Source organism: Passer domesticus, chromosome 4 (genome assembly GCF_036417665.1).
Source record: "Passer domesticus isolate bPasDom1 chromosome 4, bPasDom1.hap1, whole genome shotgun sequence".
NCBI classification, from domain to species: Eukaryota; Metazoa; Chordata; class Aves; order Passeriformes; family Passeridae; genus Passer; species Passer domesticus.
The window spans coordinates 18,829,376-18,848,946 of NC_087477.1; the positions used below are offsets into that span (position 1 = coordinate 18,829,376).

The 19,571-nt window shown below is 38.5% G+C and overlaps 1 long non-coding RNA gene across 1 annotated transcript in view; it reads right to left on the bottom strand.

Moving 5' to 3' along the window:
- LOC135298658 (uncharacterized) overlaps positions 1-19,571 on the bottom strand; it is a 501,452-nt gene that overhangs the window by 102,677 nt on the left and 379,204 nt on the right. Inside the window, exons 24-25 of the long non-coding RNA XR_010360690.1 lie at positions 13,815-13,963; positions 12,144-12,238 (exon numbers count right to left, since the gene is read on the bottom strand). This is a non-coding gene — a long non-coding RNA (uncharacterized LOC135298658). The remainder of the gene's footprint in view (positions 1-12,143; positions 12,239-13,814; positions 13,964-19,571) is intronic.

The window sequence follows — 19,571 nt, forward strand, 5'->3', positions numbered from 1 at the left end:
TTTCTTATACTAGAAAGCAATCTTTTTTGCCTCTTTTGCTCCCTTCTCCATCACACTTGTCAGTTTATATGCCTTTACCCTCCTGTTTCCTGAATCGTGTGCAGGGCTGTATAGATTTGATCATTCTCATACAAAAACAATTACTCCTTATTGCCTTTCCCTCTTTCTTCTCCACATTCGCTTTAGCAGACACAAGATATCAGAACATCCATCAGTATTCAAAACCAATTAAATAACTGCAGATACAATGCACAAATACGACATCAAGACTTTCTATTTTTATTAATAACACTCAGTAAGAAAGGAAACATTGGCTGCTGTCATCTGTGCCCAATATTCAATGGTTTCATACAGGTATTGGAGATGTGCTTTCAAAAATAAGTATTTCTACAGGAAGAGAATACCAGCATCCTTCTGGAAATGCTCTAGTAAGAGAAGATTTTAAATGTATTGCCTATGTCCACACAGTGAGGGAGCAAAGGAAGAGGTTGGTTTGAAAAGAGAAACAAACAAGCAGATGGAGCCTCCAAAGGGGAGAATGAGAAATTTTAATTTAGTGCCAGAAAACTCACTGAGAATATCAATGAGGAAGGAAGGACAATTACTCAAAGATTAACAACTGTGTTCATTCTGGGGGTGAAATGGAGTCAGGGATACCAGAGGAGCTAACAGAATAATAAAGAGTGCATGGTAGAAACATTTTGGTGTGTTTGAGGGCACAAAAACTAATGCTGAAAAATAGAATAAAAGACTCCAAAAATTTAAGGAATTTGTTTCTGCAGGTGTGTTTCCTTCACTTTCTCCAAAAATATTTAGCTTCAATCAAGACATGGGATAAGAGCACACTGGGGTGGCCTTGAGAGTAACATACCATTCAGCAAACAGCAACATCATATAATGAGATTTCAAATAATAGGGGAGTTTTTGACACCGTCGAAAAGCAAGATGAAGAGAGGGGGATATTAGACACATTGAATCAAAACATACTCAAAATGTTTTGTCCTGAACATCAGCCCTCACATCACCCTTGCAACCACGCAGGACCATCATCATCTTAACAAGAAAAAGCTTGAAAAAGTAGTGCTTAAAAGCATTTGAATGGGCTCCAGGGAGTCAGTACAACAATTCTTAGAGAAAGCAGATCAAGCAAAACATCAAGATTATTACAGATTCCCTAAGCAGAAATTAAATGTTTGCAGAATACCTCGCAACCCTGAAAAAATAATGATCTCCAAAACAGGCAACTTTTTCACCAAAGGGCCAGTTTAGATCTTCGTCTGTTTTGAAGAGAGTTATGTACACTTTCCACTGCTGACATGGAGATCAGTCTTGGGTTCCAAGTGTGGGTCCAGAAGCCATTATACCAAATGACAAAAACTGCCACACAAAAATTACACTGGAATGCATTTTCTGAGGGCCAAATTTCATATATTTGGACAAAGCATTCTGGAGCGTATTTCCAAGTTACCGGAAGGGAAATCCATTTTTGAAAGGAGAGGAAACAAATACCAAATGCAACTTTTCTGGTAGAAGTACTTGTGGAAAAAAAATCCAACAGTTCATTAAGTTCGGCTTAAGGAAATTTGAATCTGCTTAAGCTGCTGATCTGAAATTTAAAAAAAAAATAAATAAAAAACCTTATTTTAAATATTTTAGATGAGTTACATAAGTGCAAAGCACAACACACCAGCCATGGGCAAAGATCTTCCACGACACAAGCAAGTTGAACACTAATATGGAGGAGAACTGAGGGAACACACTGAAGTGAAAAATTAACAATCCCTGGCACCTGGCACTTACAAGCTCTATTAATACAGGAATTTTAAAATGCATAATGTCCCTTTAAATCAGACATGCAATTTTATATAAACCTCAGCATAGAACTTAAATCTACCACAGATCAAGTTACATAAACTGTGTAACAGATGCTTTATATTCATTTATATTCATTTTTTCATTCTTGTTTAAGGTTTTATTCATTCCTAATCAAATGTTTATATGACTAAAATTTGGGTTAACTTGAAATTATATGTTTTATTTGAATTTTTGAAAGCATACAATGCCCATAGTTGTCCTGGCAGTATTTGAAAACTGAAGTCATTAAAATATTTTCCAGTCCAATAGGGAAGGGAGCAAAGTTGAATGTGCTGTGTGGCAACATTTTTCTACTGGACATACTGTGGTATCTGGCAATCAAAATTCAGTGTTTTCTCATACCACAGAGGAAACAATACTGATCCTTTAAATGGGGTTATAAAATACAAATCAATGTACATCAATAAGAAAGTAAAATCATCAGGACTATATCATGAAATACATCATGCATTTGTATTTCTTTTCTGCAAGAAAAAAAAATGGGATAAGAGGAGTTAAATAGATTTTATGGCTTTAAAAAGTGAAAGCAAAGAAGGTGTTAGTATGAGGATTCTTAATCCAAATTTAAAGGGTATGTATCAAATTATCATGGCCTAGATTGCAAAAAGGAACCTTTTCCCAAGTTACCACGTCTTGAAACTTTAGAGTTCAGTGTACTTTGATAAATTCAAAACTTCCAAAATAATGTTTCCAATCAGTTTTTTAATAGCCATTAGTACCTGATGGTGTAAGAAACTTTTTTCAAGTATCAACCTCCACTTCAAGAACTCAGGATAAAATGCCTATCAGTAGGTTAATGAGGCAAATCAGTAGGTTAATGAGGCAAACATTGATTATCACTTAAATGGCAAGAGGACACCAGAGAAGACTGCAGTAGTGACATTCTGTCTTCTACCATGAGGTCTAAAGCTTTCTGAGGCCATGGCACCTGCAGCCAGGGGACCTACACAGTAGATGGTATTTGAAAATTATCTAAACCAAACATCTCCATTTATACTGGCCCTCAGTTTTAGGGACCTGGGCTTGTTCGCCTAGCCTCCATTAGTCTCAGCTGTTTTCTTGAGACAAAGAATAGTCAAGCAATGATTTTTTTCTTAATATTAGAAATATGACAAATTTTATGGGAAGGAGTGCCCAAACAAGGGTGGAGAATCTGTGCATGTGTCTGTCAGGATGGCTGTTCATCCATTTTCCATGTTCCAGACTAGTTGAGTTTGTACCTCAGCTTCAAGCCTCTGAACATTCCTGCTCCAACAACAATTACCTTGACCATACCACAAAGTTCCTCTTGGTGTTGTTCTCACCACACTATTGACTGAAGCAAATTTAGTTCAGCTGCAAACATAAACTTCCAAGAAATTATTATTTTTAGATCTAGTTCCTTCTCTGAGTATAAATGGAAGCTAGTAAAAGAAGGATGATGATGTTGTGATGATATAAAAATATCAGTGAGTCTGTCCTATGTTCTTTCCAAAGATGGTCCAGACGTTTTGGAGATAATAAACTGATAAACATTTAAAATGTTTAAATTGCATCATTTCAGCAAATAGAAGACCTTATATTTTGCCAAAGACAGTAACTATGTGGCATTTATAAATCAGTACTCATGGTATATGCCTGCAATCCCATGAGGGTAACACAGCAAAAGCAGAAGCTTTGAAGCCGTGAAGTTTAAATCCAGACTTTGCCCATATTTAAAGATATCTGAAGCCAGATATTGTTTCAACACAATAGAAAGTTTGTAGCCAGCTGCAAATTTTTGGACATATAAATGGCTGTTTCTGAAATTCAAGCATGTTCATGAGTTAAGCTTTGGTTTGAGCCACAAACAAGACATGGACCAGCCACTAAAATTCAGAAATTAATCTGGGCCCAAAGTCTGTGTCAAAGCATTCTGGATTCAAAGTGTGCAAAAAGTAGCACTAATTTTTGTCTTTGGTGCAGCTAATCCAAAGAACAAAAAATACACTTTGGATGAATGTGCATATTCCAGTTCCCTTTTGTAAAAGGGCACAATCCTGATGTAAAAAATTAGCAGTGTGAGAAGCTCCGCAATAGCTTTTAGAAAATTTCTCCAATGGTGACTAAAACTGTCCATTTCCTTTCTAATCTAAATTTATCCAGGTATCAACATGCAGTCACTGGATCTTCTGACAACTTTCTTTGCTACAGCAGTAACCCAAATTTTCAAGTTTTGTTCACCTTAGAAGCACGCATCAGCACAGTCTGAAATACACTTTAAGCTTGTCATAGACAGGAAAAACAGTATAAACATAAATATATAACACAGATTTCCTGACATTTGTTTTGTGATCAGCTTTTGACCACTCAACTTGAATTCATGGTATTGGGGCACACTAAAACCCAATAGACACTGCATCAAGACCCTGGATTTCTTTGCTTATTTGTGTATGGATCATATCAGCTTTTTTGGCCACAGCTGTAGTCCAGAAGGTAGCAATCAGGTATTATCCATTTGGATTCCCAATTCTTTATTTACTCTTTCCAAGTTGGAGACCCTTCTCCTGTAATTAGAGCTGTCCTCTTGGCTAGTGGATGTAAGAGGTATTTGGCCATATTCAGACACACTATTTGCTGCAACCAGATGACCAGATGATCTAGATTTTCCTTGCTCATTAATCACTCCCCAGACTGCATGCCACTATTACACCATCAGTAAAGCTTTTAGGTTTCATTCCAGCAGGTTAATATGGATCAATGTTAAACACAGTGTTAAGGCAAATTACCTCAGTCAATACTCTTTGCAGATACTCTTTGTTTCTGGCTGTGGAGGAAGATGGTATTTTCAACAGAATGAGGACAATAACATGACTTTAGAAACTTCTTTAAAACTCCAAGATCCTCAAGTACTATAGTCTGCCAAGTTCTAAGGTCAGAGTTTCTCACTGAGGAGAAGATATGGAACAAGACAAGGCACTGAGAACTTTGTGAAGTTCTCAGGTTACTTGTCAACATCCCAGTTCTCCTTTTCCAACCCTCCATCCAACATAAAGGGTTGAAACCATCTGAAAGAATGAGTTGGAAAAGTCTGAAGGATAACTTGAAACTCTTCTTGCCCTCTGGAAAATTCTGAAACCCTTCCTACTTAATTACAACACAGCTTGTATAACACTTTGGCTGCCTTTCCTCCTCTGCTTTGTTTTGTTTGCGTTACTAAGAATATTTGCATGAAAACAGGATATTTGTTTATTAAGAGCTCATCATCTCCTGCTGTGTATTCTCCAGTTTAAGTCATATTCCTTAACATTTATTAGCAAAAGGAGACCATAAATCCTGTTTCCTGTAAAAGTGCCTAATAATGAAATGAGCAAAGAAACTAAAGTGAAGTAGAGAGATTCAGGAAGAAAGAAAGAATGAGAAGGAGACACTGCATGATTGATTGTGTAACTTGTGTTTTCCAGAGGAAATGGCCTAAAATGTTCCCCATGAAGTGTGAACTTTTCTTTACCACTTCTTATCCACCCTTCTATTTCCAAGCAGGCATTTCTGAAACTGGGCAGACACGCATAAAAATTCTATCTTGCCATCAGCAGACAAGTCAATAACTCCCTCTCACCCCTTTTGGTTCTCCTGATTTTCTCAACAAAGAGTGCCAGCCTACAGGGGGAATATACAACATGGGAAAGAAGGAGTCACACAGCTGGCACCATAGATTTGGAACACCAGAAGAAAAGATCTAAATGCTTGCCAAGAAAGGACTAAGCAAACCTCAAGTGCAATCTTAGGTTTAGCTTCATACTGTCTTCTCATTTATCATTTTCCTTCAAAATATGGTTTGCATTTCCAAGATGTACTAGATTGATAGATTCCCACATGACTGAACATGTTTACAGTCTTGCAGGCTTTTTTTAGCTCTAAAATCTGCAAAGATCTACAAGTAGTTGGCTAGAGAAAATGAGCGAGGAACTATTCTGAAGTGGTAAGCAATAGTCCAAAGCATTCACACACACAACACACACCCAAAGGATTTCCACTTATTATCCATGAAGGATAAAAATGGACATTACACATAGAGTCACTAAATTTTTTCAGGGCTATAGATTTATATGTATGTATAAATGGGGTAACATTTTTCTTCCAAACAGGAATCTAGGCATGAGAAAAAGATGGGAAGGGAAGGACTGGAAATGATTCCACAGTTCTGGCATAGAGTGCAACCAATATTACATCAACATCTCTTCAGAGGTGTTATGCAAACAAAACTTTAAAAATAGGATAAGTGTTGCCTTGTCGAGATGGGGTGATTAGCTTCACAGGGTATAAAGTACATCTATCCAGACTAGTCCCAGCTAGTATAAAGGCAAGGGAAAGCTCTAATTACTTAATTGAAGAATTTTAAATGCTATCTAAGAATGAATAATTTTTATTGGTTTCACAAGAAACTGGCATATCCATTGTATTCTTCCTCTTTTCTTTGTCTTTCTTGAAACATTACTTTGTTTTGCCTAAATTTAGATTCAAGCTCTTCTGTCATTCTAGACCCAAATCACATATTTTCACTGATCTGCAGTTACATCAAATTTCTTCTCAATATACGGTTTCACGTGCAAAAAGTGAGCCCTACAATTCTGACATTTAAAACTCTTTCTGATATGGGGAGCTTGACAAAAGAAAATAAGAAACTTGGCAGTTCCCTATCAGCCCAAATATATCTGTAATATTCATAGCACCTGTTTCCATGAGATGTTTCTTAGTTTCTTGGGTCTATCCAAAATGTTGTGATGGACCAAACGCCAGGTTAAGGTGCTGTCTCTCACAATAACCAGTACTAATTGCAAAAAACACCCCAGTGTTCAATAAACCCAGTGCACAGAAAGGACAATTAACAAAGATAACAAAGAACAGGCTAAGTGCCTGTGATACATACACACACATATATATATATATATATATATATATATTTATATCTATATATATACACTACATATACATAAATGCATACTAAAATACACGCATATGGAACATACATACAACTACAATGGCCCTGATATTTGGTTCTGTAGTACCAAATATTCAGCATCACACACATTTCCTTTGTCCTGTTCAGTGAACTGAATGTTATTGCTGAGACATAAATCTCAAATTTCTTAATTTCTTGTTGAGAGAGCTGATCTCCCACACAGGGTGACAGCACCTGGGATGAACTGCCTTTAGGAAACCCAAATAAATGGACAGAGAAGATGTTGAAGGGAATTCCAGGAGCTACCCCAACAGAAGCAGCTGAGTCAAGACCATGCTCTTACTTTACAGCTTGAAAAGCTTGCAAAAAGCAACCAGGGATGCCTTCTCTTTTTCCATTTGCTTCCTTCAGGAGGGCTGAGGACAAGACCTCTCCTGACAATTTCCTACCTTCAGTGGTCTTTCCATTCTCACTAGGGTATATACAGAGAGGTATAGGCTAAAATATGGATTGTTCAAATTTTAATCAGAGACTTGACTACCTGCCAAACAATCCCAGAATTGGTAAGGAATCAAAAAGTCTTAAATCATCTTTTAGACACTGGCTATAAATCATTTGGACTTTACATTTATAATAAACTAGATGCTTTATATTTTCATATAAAAACTCCTTGAGTAACAACTCAAGCCAACTGCTCGCTAAAACCAAATTATTCCCATGACTAGAAGTGTAGATTCTTTAAATGTAGTTGAACAGAATTTGAACAAAAGAAGTCATAGCGCTATTCCAAAATTGTAACTGGCAAATTTTAGAAGGAAAAAAAAAAGGTATTTTTGTCTCAGATACCTGCTCTGAGACTCCTAATTCCATACTGATACTACTAAAACACAACGTACTCACTTCCAGAAGCAACAAGATCTACAAGTTCCTCTGAAGATAGAGAGCTAAAGAGCTTGAATAATCATTATTTAGGATAATCTCAGCTTTAAAGCTTTTGCTATTTTCCATTGTAAGGATATAAAGTGCTAACTATTATGTCTGATGCATCTTGTTGGGAATTTGGGACCCACATGACTTATGTTAAATAATATTTGTATATTCCATGTTTTTGTTGGACTTACCAGCACATCTGCCCTGTGCCAGAATGGAGAGAAATTAGAAAAAATATTTAAAGGGATCTCAGTTCTCAAGACATTTAATTTACTATCCTGAATATTTTCTCATTTATTTGACTCCAGCAAAAGAAAGCCAATATGGTGCATGGAGGCTTGGAAACAGGTACCATATTTTATTTTAGAAAGAATAACAAGCACCACAAGCACAGAAAAGTGATTCCTTTGCATTGTGACATGAGCAGCAGTGATTACAGTCTGTGACATAGGCCTAGAGGGAAGGACATATATTTTTGCCTGGCTGCTCACCCACACCCTCTGACTCAGCCTCTTGAGAATTTTAGGACCAGACCTTACAGTAGGATCTGCCTGTGCAGGCTCCTGTTCCTGTGTGGCATCTCATGAAGTTCAATGGAAGTTTGCATTGTTCCAGTACTTGGAAGCACTATTCCAGTGTCTAGAGTTTTTATCTCTGAGCAATATCTAATCAAGGTGTACTTATATGTCTTAGATCAGATTCCACCAAAAAATATAAAAAAATGTTTACTGGAGAACAGAGTAACTTTGATTTTATATTCTTCTACAGATTAATATAAATTTCTTGTGTCTTGCGAGCCACTGGCAAAATAAAGATAGATAAAACTGATGGATTTTCCTTAAGATTGATTTTCTTCTTCAGGACAGCTTCAAGCTTCTTAATCATCCAAAATCACATTAGGAAAAAAGGCAAAACAGATGCCAAACTCTGAGTAGAAATATTCTCAAAACAATTCTCAAAGTTGAAACTGGAGCTCTCTAAAAGCAACTTTTTCCAAGGATCAGCACATGCAACCAACAGAAAGACTTCTCAAGGTAAAAATTTGCTGTTGAGCACCCAAAGTCCACACACTAAGCTCCTGAGGGGTAGGACTACGAGTCTTGCAGATATTTTTGTCAGGCTGGTTTTTTGTTAAACTTCTTTGGAGCAGTCAGGTTCCATGGCCTGAAAGCCCTTTAGCAGCTGGAGTGCATTAGCTGCAGTGCTGGAGTGCACCTTCCAGCACAGTTTCACTGGAAAGGAATCTTGTTCACCGAGACCTTTCGCCAATGCACATCAAAACAAGGTAAGTGTGGACAACTGGTAGATTGTCTTCAGAAGTCCTGAGCTGGACTAAAACACACAGATAGATGTTCCCTGTGCATGTGCTTTGCAGTGTGGAGGCTGGCAGATTTCACTGACCCACAGTGTTTCATAGGGACAATGTCATCACTGATATGACCTTCTCATTTAAAAATAACAAAACAAAACCCAAAACGAAGCAAAACAAACAAAAAAAAAAAACCACACCAAAAAAATCCACAAAAAAACCCACCAAAAAACAACCCCCCCCAAAAAAAAAACCTAATAAATCATACTGCTAGAAAAGTAAGATAACATCATTCCTTCCCTATAATGCAGTTTTTCCAAATACCAATTTGTCTGGCTTCATCAAGTCTGCTATGTAAATATGTATGGAAACTAGAGATAGTCAAGCAACTATGAAACAAACAAACTGATCAGTTACATAATCCTTCTGTTAAGATATGATCACATTATGGAAAAGTCTGAGAAGTCTTACACTATGTGTTTCCTCTACTGTTTCCATTCAATCTTCGTTGCAAACAACACATATTTGTTCTGGTGTCATGGCAGGAGACAATTAATTTACCTCAATCAGCCTGTTCAGGGAAAAAAGCCTAATAAAGAAAAATATTCATATTCAAGCAATCTGGCATACTGAAGCAGATTGTCTCCCTGTAGGTGTCAGTATGTCAAACTAAAGGTAACAATGAACCTTTTTAAAATTAAATAAAAACTGAAAATGTCTCCATACATCCTTCTCTGTAAAATCTAAACATCTGCTCAAGATCCTGATGCAGTAACACAATATGTCTGCAGCTTTCATAGTTATAAATAAACGCATCTTAAAACACAATACTGCAAAATCCATTCCTCCTCCATTTGCCTGCCAAATTCAGGGTTCACAAATCTCTGACCTGGCTCCTCTAATCAGTTCCTGGCCCTCTGGCCTCCCCTGGGAGCTGCAAAGGTGAAGGGAGCATTGCTCCCTCCTCCTGCAGGAGTGCCCTCACTGGCACACGAGTGCCATAGCCAGAAACACTTTGTGCTTCCCTCTGTCAGCCCTGACAGGGCACGGGGTATTGGAGGGGGTGGAAGACAAGGCAGGGCTGTGGCCAAGGCAGCAGAGCTCAGGCAGGTGACACCCTACAAGAACTGGAATGCATCTGCACAGCTCAAGCCTGGCGTGGATTTTATTTGGAAAGTGAGAAGCACAGGCAGTAATGATGTCAAATATCACCTTACTGAAACAACACCTTGGAGCTGTCGTGCTGTGGTCAAAGGTGTTCCCTGAATACAACACCAAGGGCTCAACAGGTATGAAACCCTGAACGTTATTTTCAGAATACCTTATTGTATCAAAAAGAAAAAGTACAGCAAATAAAGCCTTGAATCCTTGAATTAAAAATTAAAAAAAAAGGAAAAAAAATGGATGTTATTTATACGTGGGCTAATCCCAGATGAAAAACAATTTAACTCACTGTTCTTACAAAAAGACAAGGGCTGTGGTCTTTGTTGCCTGGGGCTGCAAAGCAAGTTCGTGGAACTCTCCTGAAGCTCTTCTTTAGTTATGTCATGACTGCTTAATTCAGATTTGGCTTGGTCAGTGACATTTCTGTACATTACTTCATGGATCATAGCTGTGCACCAAGGTAAATGCATGGCAAGATTCTTTTTATTTGATGTTTAGTATCAACACACCTTGTGACTATCACAGTATTAAAGCAGCTGCTCTAACAAGAAACACCTTTAAGTTTGGAAGGCTTTTTAGCTGAGTCCAATTTGTTTGTCCTTGATAAATTATTTCTGATTTGTTACTTAGTTTGGGTTATAGAGTTATCAGCTCTTCATGAAAGGGCTAAACCCCCAAACCTGCTATTTTTCAAGGGGGCAGGGATATTTCGTTATTGTGTTCCACTTAATTCCCTTTTGTTTCATTTTTCTCCTGGTAGAAGACTCTGCCAAATATTTCAAAGCCCTTCTTGGCAAGTAATAAAATAATTTGGACAGAGTAAACTGCAATTAGAATTTTTTGGCAGCTTTCATATTTTGGATGCTGATGAGAAGGGTATCAGTTTTAGAGTACTTGACCAGTTCATTATTTCAGATAATTTCCTGCCACACAGCACCATTGCTACAGATTGTGTTTGGTTGAAAAAACAGCAAGTTCCCAATTTCTGGGGTTTTTTGAGTCCAGATAACGTGAAATAAATTGGTTTTTCTCGCCCTTCTGTCATTCACTCTAACTTAACCCATAAAATCTTACTTCTCAATATTGTGTATCCAAAAACTGTTTCTTGCACTCCAGAATGTAATATCATGTCACTTATTATACAAGAAAAGGTTGTAAAACACACAGAGGAACACATTTGCATTGCTGCTATTAGGGGCCAAATTCAATTATTCCCTCTTTTGCTTGGCTTTGGCACCAAAAAAAAAACCTATGTACATTCCAATCAGACAAATTTTTTGTTTGTTTTTTGGGGGTGGGGGGCTTTAGACAAGGGTTGTGACCTTCTGCACCTTTCTGCACACCAGAAGTCATAGGTTTTTATTGGATCCTGTTCTAAATTTGTGTCAGCACTTCCTTTATAAATCCTTATTTTGATATGGATTATAAACTGCTCATAAAAAAATCCATCCCAGACTAAAAGTCTATTTTGCTGATGTGGAGAGTGTTAAGTATCAGACTTGATGATTTGGCATTTCTAGACCCTAAGACAAACAAGCCACACCATGTGAGAGCTCAGAAACACTTTTTACTGGTCAGAGATTTGTTCACTGTATGCTTTAAAGTATCAGGCAAGCTGTTTGCTGGAGTTTTCATTCTCCCCACACAGCTTTTCGAATAAAAACTTCCAATGACACCATCAGTGACAGACCACAATGCAGGACATGCCATTATGCCTGTTTCTCCCCCTGCTAGGAGAAGTCCTAGTGGTTTGATTTATTTCTTCCTCACAGAGTTATCACTTTTGTAGAAAAGTACTCATAATACTAAACCAGGGTCAGAGAGCACTGAGGGGAAAAGGGGGTCAAGATCCACGTCCTCATTGTCAGGGAGAGTTTTTTTTCCTCAAACTTTCTGTCTACATTGGGGTATTGCACAATAAAAGAGAACTGCATTTTTTTTTACCTGCTGCTGTAGACAACAGAGCTCAAGGATCAGCACCTGGCTTGTCAGCATCCCCAGTCCTTCAGCTCCATCTCCAGCACATGCCTTGCCTCTTTCTGCAAGTGGAGATGTATGGAACAGACCATTATTATGTGGTTAAGGAATACGTGAGACAGTTCTAAAAGTGTAGCTTTGCCCTCCTTCTTTGTTCTCCTGTCCTCAGAAAACACACATCTGCTTTGGGCAGGCAAAACCTGATCTCTTAACACCATAGGCAATGATTTCTTCAAAACCAAGATAGACTTTCACAGTGCACTTCTTCTTGATCACAGAGTAGCTCTGCTATTTGCCTATCTATTCTCCGCACAATTTTAAGTTATTCCGTTCAAGGAAAATGCACACCGCCCTCACTGTGATCTGTGTTTTCCCTGCCCAGCAAAATGTGATGGACTGATAACACAGAAGTCATGTGCAACACCTCCAGGAATGATCAGCTGCCTCTGAGAGGCCTCAAAGAGAAAGACAACAAGCACATCTTAAAACGTCCAAAGCTAATTATTACTTTAAGGACAAAAGTTCTTCATGGAAAATGTACGGAGAGCTGACACTGATCAGTGCACACATTTTTATAAGAAACAAGAAGAGAAACCCACAAGTATTCATAGTGCTGTTCGCAGGGCTGCAGTGAGTTCAGCTTTGTGGAAGCACCACGCTGGAGTCCCATGTTGCAGGGAGAGCCATTCGTGTGGTCCCTGCTGGTGGTGTTTTCACAGGTCTCATAATTAATTAGTCTGATATGAGCGTTCCTGGCAGTGCTGGTGGCTGAGTACTGCAGAAGCTGGATAACACTTCACTGATGATTTGCAGAGACCCCTGCGTGTTTATATCTTCAGCAGACCATCAAATCCCCAAAACACTTTGGTCAGTTTAATTATTACCCTGGGAAGCAAAGTAGGGCTGCCATTATCAAGATGCTAGCTTCTGCCTAACAATTTAAAGCAGCTTTCATTCCTTGGGGTGACAGATGTGAGCATTATGCAGAATGCATTACTTCCATAATGGGATTGTGACTTGCTATTGATCTCCATCGCTTTCATCACCACATTCACATCAGCTATTTATGTCAATCTCAATAACTGGTCACATGTATGTCTATCAGCGTGGCTACGTGAAGACTCTCAAGAAAACTTGTGTATCTTAATAATTTTATTCTGCCTTCTGTTTCATTAACTCTGTTTTACATTGCTTGCTTCTTAAAGCAAAGATTTTTCTTTTTCTTTTTTTTTTTTCTGTTGTTGAATATTAACACTTTCATCTAAACTCTCATAATTATTGACCTCCTGTAAGGGAGTGTTCTCCCCTAACAGCATTCACATTTTAGAGAGTTGGTGGAATCTTAGATTTCAAATTAGTGTCATCACATACAATCAGTAGGAGAAGAAAACCTGTATATTTACAGATTAGCTGCATTCAAAAGAAATAAATTTTAAATATGCATGGACATAATTGCCACATTCCCCACTAAAAATACCAGGCCTAGTTAGACTCCATGGAATGCAGAGAATGGAAAAAAAGCAACACAAGAGAATGTCAAATGAATTGCGTAATTTCCACCCATGTCTTCAGCTTTCTTGTTTAAATGAGGATAAGCCAGGCTCTTAACAAAATCCATGAGATTTACCTGTCCCATACCTACAACGTTCTTGGCCTCCTTTCTTTGCATAGTTTCAGCTCCTCTTGTTTCACCTTTTTCTTCTTGCAATATGTTGATAGACAGAACAACAGAAATAGAGCTGGAACTGCAGAATTTTTCAACATTTTTCCCTTTTTCTTCAGTTTTCCTGAAATCCAAGGCCAAATGTGTGACTGAAATAGAAGAATTATACAAATCCCTCCATATTTTACTAAAGAAAAGACAACACTTGTGCATACTAATGACAATTGGAAATATAAATCACAAATAATGGTGCATTCCCCAAAAGACAAATTCTCCAGAAGACTGAAGACGGAGTCAAAACTGCAGCTCCCTTTCCTAAATTAAGGGAAAACTTGCTTTTCCTTTGTATTATTTCATAAGCATGTAAATGAGCAGAGGTAATTTCTGGCTCACTTCATGCTTCAAGGAAAAGAATTTTCCTCTGCACAGAGCACTGCACACTTAGCATACTGAATCTAGCAAAACCTCATTATCTTAATAAAGACAATTATATATAATTACATATAATGTAAAATAAAGAGAGAGAATGTCAAATCTATCATGGTCTGCTACACCAAACACACGAGGTGTCCCATATTTTAGTTTCTTTCCAACAACTGTATCATGATATTGCTGCTAAATTATACTGAAGGTACACTGTGAGATGTACAAAGAAATGAGCTAAATGCTGTTTCACTGAACTCTGAGATAGCAGGAAAATCTGGCGTTGAACCCACACTGGCTCAAAAGCAAACTTTCAAATTGAAAAGGGAGGATACACGATTAGTCATCCTCTGAAATTAGGAGGATGATGATGCAGTCTACTGTAGATGACCTTCACTAAGTCACTACCATTATGAAACACTGTGTCTTCAGTTTAAAAAGCACGTAATTCTTGCCATAAAACTGTCTTTCCCAGAAATAACTTTTATTTCTGCCCCAGATGAGTATTTTTGGATGGAATCAGTTTCAGCTTTCACATCTAGAAGGAGTTAGTTCAACCTGGTCCTTATTCTACCTACTGGATAATACCATTCTGCATTTTTAGGGTGAGATTGAGGCACTTTAGTGAAGGTATACCACAAGGTACACCATGTTTCCTCCTGTCTCCAGTCTCAAATCATGATCTGCCTCTCTTCACTTTAAAGCAACTGGCTCCTATCTTAAACCTTCAAGTGTTAAAGTAGATAAAATTTCCGTGCACTGGGCTCATTTCACTACAATTGTCTGGGTATTTTGTCCCTCATGGTCTCTCCCTGCACCCTCTAGAACGTGACCATGCTGTTCCAGCGCAGGCCGTCTCCCTCACACCCCATCCAGAGGGAGAAGCATGCTGCAGAAGGATGAAGAAATGCTCACAGTACCCACAGTGTTCTGGGATTTGCAATCTCCTTCACTCCCAAGGGAGTCTAGCCCAAGGCCAGACTTGCATGCAAGTAATTTTTATGCATTTATGCAGTACCAGATTTCTGTGGCAAAGGGCCAAACATAGCTGTGTCTCATTCCAGGCTCCATATAGATTATGGTATCAAACCCATTGACACTGTTTAAGAGGGTACACGTTAAAAGGTCCAAAGAGAAATGTAAGGTAAAACGTGTGGCTTCCATATGCAACACTGTTCCCCAAACAGGCAAGGATGTAAATCTCTGGTTTCTCAGCAGTTGAAAGGAAAAGCCTGGGATCAGAAACCTGAAGTCCACTACGTCTCAATGCCTATTTTCCACTGGCTGGCTGTAAGTCTTCAAAAAACACCTCACTCTTGACAGGGATTAATTGAAGATTAGTCTTTCTGACCTGAAACAGAACTTCAGAGAAATACTGACTAATATCCCCTGTAGCTGTAACAGACTAACAAGAAACTGCAGACCCTGGGATGAAAAAAGCTCAGCTGAGTAGAAAAAAACCTACAGAATGCTCTTCAGGAGATCCTGTGTAGGATGGAGTTTATATCTAGCCAGGCTCTCCAATAAACCTACTTGATCCTTTCTGTAACCCCAGCTGATCTAGTTCCCAGAGCTGCCATCCCTCTGGGGAGGAAAGTAAAATTTGTCGTGCACACTCAAGACTGCTTCACCATAAAAGGATGTAACCCTACCTGTTGATTCAAGTAACCTACAAAATTGTTTTTCCAAAATGCTTGATGCACGGGGTCGTACTGAACAGAAATAATAAGAAAGTATTTTATTCTGCTCACATGCGGGTAGGAGAAGGCAGAAGAAATTTGGGTATTTCTAGACAGAAGCAATAGGAAAAAGGAAATCAGTATGTTTATGCTCCTCTGTGTCCTCAGCCTATTCTACCTGCTGCCATAATAACACAAGCACCCTACAGAGTGCTTTTCTGCACTGATAAAGAGAACCTTTCTGTGATGCACACACACAGACACAGAGATGCTTGGGCCAGCTAGCAGCTCCTGGAGTTACCCCATTTCCAGGGTGTTTATGGATTCTGGATGGCAGGTTGGCATCAGCTACAGCCAGCTGAAGTAAACTGAGCTAAGCATTTCCTCTAGAAGAATGAAAAATGAGTAATTTCATGGCACTGAGTTTGGGGGCCCAAAGCACTTTTCTGCAGGGTCTCTGCTCCATTTTGGCCCCGGCCTGACCAGAGCTTGTGTTTAACTGTGGAGTTGAAAACGCCCTATAATTGTAAGCCTGAGCAACAGATGAGTTTGTTTGACTCACACCATATGATGGAAAGACACTGAGCCAGATTAGATAGCTTAGTTTACAAACAATAAATGAGGTCATTTGACCCAGAAATCTTTGCTTAAATGTTTGACTAAGTAGAACATATGGAATATGCACATAAACATATAAAACATAAAAAAACCTGCTTTCCCATGTGTTCCCAAAGGTGTTTCAGAAGTATGCACTTTTTTCCACACAAATGCGTAAATATTCATCTGAGCTTACATAAATAAAATTGGTAATATCGTTTGAAAGATACCTGAAGGTGTCTGTGAGGGTTTTTGGTACTTTTGTAATTTCTACAGGTGTAGTTTAAGCTATTTGCAAGTCTGTTTAGCCTGGATGTAATTGTATTCAGTCAGAAAAACTTCAGAGCAATGCAGATAATAGATGCTCCTTCCACATTTGGAGGGAATTATGGAGGTTTTTACCTTATAAGAAAACAGTCTATCTAGTTTCTTTCAGGAGTTTGTGTTTGTCTTCCAATATTCCTCCCTGAGAGAGCATCCAGAACTAGAGAACAGCTCTGTATTATGTTTATGAATTATCTGAGAGCACACTGCAAGTTATTACAATTTCTACTATCTGAAATGATTTAATGGTCACCCACAAATTGTGCAACTGGTTACCTAATATACAGCATGTGACTTTCTCTTCCTTGATTAGATTAAGCAAATCTGAGCCAGGGGCTCAAAATGTGCTTTTCATGAGTGTTCTTATGAACAAAAAGGTACTTTCACTAATATTCACAGAAGGAAAATAAAAGCCTCAGGTCAGGAAATCACTAAAGCATGTGTTTAATTCCTCCCCTCCTTAAGAGAGGAGTTATGCTCACACTTAAGTTGCATTGCTTAACTGCTGTCTGAATGCTGTTCTGAACCAGAACCAACAAAGAGGTAGCCACACTTCGGTCATCTTTAAACACTAAAAATGGTTTAAAGAGAATGAAGTCTTCTGATTTACTGCAGCAACCATGCCCTATTGAAAGTTACTAATTTTGCATTTTTCTAACCTCCAATATTCAGGTAATATTGGCTTTCAACCCTTTGTCCTTAAATTCTTGTGCCCTCATGTGACTGAAACACGCTTAATAGGATAGCCTCCATATGTCCTAATAGACAAAATTTGTGTTTTAAACCTAGATCCAAGAGTAACTGAAGTTAATGGAAAGGCTTAATTGTTTTCAATGAGAGTTGGATGAAGAACTGATAGTTTAACTCTGGACACTCTTTTGAACCTACTCACCAAGGTGCTGATCCAACTCCTAGTGAAGTCAATAGAGGGGTTTGGATAATAACTGTTCTTCTTGGAGTCAAATCCCTTTGTCAATATGCACACGCACAAATACAGAGATATAAATGAAAACAAATGTTTGGCAACTTGTGACAGAAAGTCCAAATCTGTATCTGGGTATTTGGGCCAAACCAAAATTGTTATGCTTGACAAAAACATCATTATGCTGATCTGGTTTTGGTTTTTGCTTACTAGTAATTGTTTGCTGAGTATAAATCTAACTTCTCATATTTTATTTTTTTGCATAAATATATTCTTCTGTCACTGTAGACAGTAAAATGAGAGGGATTTCTATGTAAAACTCTCTGTTCAGACTTGTCATAACTTTGACAAACATAATCCTCTCAGACCAGAATTTTCCATGCTTGGTCTCCATCAAGAGCAATTCTGTTTTTGCCAAGTATGAAGTTTGCTTCAGCTCCTTCTTAGTTTCCAAAATACAAAAGGTTTCTCATTTAGGATCGATCCTCCACTCAAAACAAAAGGGATGTGGGCTGGATTCCCAGAGGTGCAGCGCTCTCGCAGTTCCCATTGGCTTTAGTGTTTCTAAAATCAGCTTCTGTGTTTTTAAAACAAGAATTCCAAGCGGATGAGGGAATTCTGACTTGGACACAATGAGCCAAGTGGAGCCTTGGCTAGCAGAGCCGCAGGGAGTGGAGGTGCTGCTGATTGCCTCATCTGCCGAGAGCGCGCGCTACGTGCCGCACGTTGGCCGTGCTCGGCGCTCGCAGAGCAGCGCTCGTGGCAGCACACGGGGACAAGAGCCAGGTGGACATCGAGGGGAACACAAAGGGATGGGAAATCTCCCAAACCTTTGCAGACCTCTGTGCTCAGCACGACTGAGGCAGCTTTTTCTGCTCTACAGATAAGCAATTTTACAATTTGTGCCCATAACAACTCAGGCCATTCCGTACCCCTAAACAGAACAATTTTAACACCCAGTGACAAAATAACTGGTTCAGCCCCTGGTATCTTTTCCACAATGATGCAGGCACTCTGCCATTTTAGGCTAAGATGATTCTTTCTGGGTTGTGCTACCCCTCCAAATACCAGCTCAGGCTACTCATTAAACGTTGAGGCCATCCTGCAGTGACTTAGCTTGTGTTCTACATGACATTGTATTGGTGTAATTTTTACTGCGTGAATCAAATATCATTAGATCATCCATCTCACTGTGTTCTCAAGATATTAGATGGCCACCTTTAAAATACATCCATATCCCCTTATGATGATATATGAGATACACAAGAAATATATAGATATTTAAAAGCAGTGGCTAAACTCTAAAGGTCAGTGAACAAGCACCAAAAAACTCAAGTGAGACTGGCATAGTAAGATTCCCTCCCTGAAAATAATTTAATAATTAATCAGTAACAGGCCACAGAAAAGTTTCTGGCTATTCATTCTCTGGCTGACATAGGCATAAAATATTTCCCTCGACAGGTCTATTTGCTGCAGAAAGAGGGCTTGGGTAATTTTTTGTATGTTTTGTCATGTTTCTTTTTAAACAAAGCCTGCAGAGGCTGGGAAATCTGTGAAATAATAATTATAAAATATAAAGTTGCAAAGAGAATTTGGAACCATATTAAAAGGTAAACAAATACTAAAAGGGACTAAAGTGACTGACAATCAAATCCATGAGTGTAGAAAAGTCAGAGTCAAGAGAAGGAATTCCACCTCCATGGGGACAGAAGATAGAATAGAATAATTCAGTAGGAAAGGACCTACAATGATCAACTGCATATGTCATAGGTCCAGCTGCAAAAAGG